The following is a 2,442-nucleotide window of genomic DNA, read 5'->3' on the forward strand; positions in this document are numbered from 1 at the left end:
AACAGTTAACGCAAAAAAAGGTGAAAAGAAACTGCGACCTGCAACAGCAGACGAAATTCTATTCGTCCTAACACCATTCAATCGTATTATTTTAGATTTGCGAATTTATTCAACGTCAAATATGGAAGACTAAGAAAAAGTAATGAACGGGTTTACTAAAAATGTTAATTGGTACGAGACTTACATGTAGTTGCCGATGAAATTTCCCGCCTTTTGCGTAGAGTAAGATCTGAAATTTAACGAAGTTTATCGTCGCTTATTTGTCAGTATAAAACTGCACTATCTTGATGTATTATCAAGACAGAAATCAAGTCAACGTTAACAATATCTTAAACTATAATAATAAACTTATGCACGCTGGATTACCGTTACTATGAAGGAGATATTTCTAACCGGAAAGATAATTATGACCCTGACTTGAAAAACAAATAATCATTCGAGATCGGATGCCCTCCCAAGACATCGATAGCATCTCTGGAATCCAGATCGCCTTTGCATTATGAATTCCAGGACAAATTCTTTTGTCCGTGCAGCGCCAGTTAGGATTCCAGATGATTCAAGGCCCTCGCGGAAAACAGGGGTTCTGATCACGGGGTGTCCACCTATACCCTCCACTCCCTCGTGGTAGCTCAAAGTCGGGTCTTCAAAGAGTACTTTGATGGGTGGAAAGAAAGCGAGAGTGGGCCTCAGAACGATCGCCCTTCAATGGAAAATAATGTCTGTACAGCTGAAATCAGCTGATTCATGTGCCCAATCATAAACATAGTATTTATGTCTCATAAAGATAGTTGTTAGATCATTTTACATTCATTCTTTGAAAATTCAATAAGGAGATACATCGATACGATAATTATCCTCTGAGATAAGGAACCGATAACAACAGGAATCGAAGGCGAACTTTAGTGTTTTACCAATGGATTTCGACGTTCTAGATGATACATCTAAAGTTATTTAATTCTTAATTAGTCTTGATTTAGGGCCTTATCATGCCCTGCGAAAAACTGACCAGGACGTCGGTCTAAGGTCGCACATACCTTAATTAAGGAACACTTGGTAGACGGCAAATAAGTCCTGATTTATCACACTGATGTGTCTATCTTTGCCCTGTGATATATAGCGTGATATTCCCGAAATTCTCTGAAAGATTTGGAATAAGGATGAAAGATAACAAGAAAAAATAAGTAAATTTCACCGAGCGACCTTTATATTCCTACACTTACAGCCGTCAAACTGCGCCATGAAAGACTGACACCCATAAATTATGCGTCATCTGGACACAAAATTCCCCTTACGATTGTCCTTAAGAGGATTTATGGCCAAGGAATGGGGCCCACGGTAGAAAAGACGACGTTAGATCTATCATCCAGGAGATCGAAATCCATTGGAGATACACTAAGGTTGGCCTTCGATTCTTGCTATTATCGATTCCTTGTCTCAGAAGATAATTATCGTGTCGATGTATCTTCTTATTAAATCTTCATAAAATGAATGCAAAATTACCTAATAAATATCTTTATGAGACATAAATACTTTGTTTATATTCGTCTAATTTTGTTGGGCACATGAATATACATCCATTTTATAACTATGAATGCATTCTGTTCAAACAGAATTCCTTCTAATAAAAAGAAGCCATAAAAGCAACTGCCTCCCTCTACAGGCAAGTATATTCTTGCCTGTAAAGGAAGACAGGTTTTCTCTTAAATTTAGCAACAAACGAAAGCGCAAGTGAAGATTTGACCTACGTCACGCATGATAAAGACATCCCTCTGAAAGAGGAAGGTGTCAAATTAATCATAGGAATAACATGTATTAAGGCCCTAAGTATATAATAACATCGTGCTATCCTAACTCAGTGGACTATCACTCCCGATTGCTCTAACCACTCAGGTGGACGAAGGAGGACACAGACTGTCAAAAGACGCTGTATTTCACTTGTCCTAATCTGGAAATTAACTGCTGAAATGCTTGTCGACAAGTTCTACGTTCTAGATAGCCGAGAGAGGGAGAGCTGCTGCAAGGATTGGGAGGAACCAATATATATATATATATATATATATATATATAATATATATATATATAATATATATATACATAATAATTCATTACATATCTTTATGACAAAATATCCAAGCGAATTCAAATTAGTTCATTAAAGTGATGAAAAATAAAATATGCGATAGGCTACAAACTTTGATTTCGTGAGCCCTAAAATAGATTACGAACTACGTTCAGGAAAATATATTCATCATGCTGTATGTTAAACTTCCACGAAAGACAAGTAAAAGAAAGGAGTAGCAAATAAAAATACTGCTTGAAGTATTAGCGATTTCAAGGGTATCCATAGATCGTATTCGGTCATATTCCAAGAAGCAAAACACTCCTGAGACTTTATCGTCCTTGGCAAATGAAAACATCGCTCGAGACTCGAGTTTTTCATAT

Source organism: Macrobrachium nipponense, chromosome 3 (genome assembly GCF_015104395.2).
Source record: "Macrobrachium nipponense isolate FS-2020 chromosome 3, ASM1510439v2, whole genome shotgun sequence".
In the NCBI taxonomy this organism is placed as follows: domain Eukaryota; kingdom Metazoa; phylum Arthropoda; class Malacostraca; order Decapoda; family Palaemonidae; genus Macrobrachium; species Macrobrachium nipponense.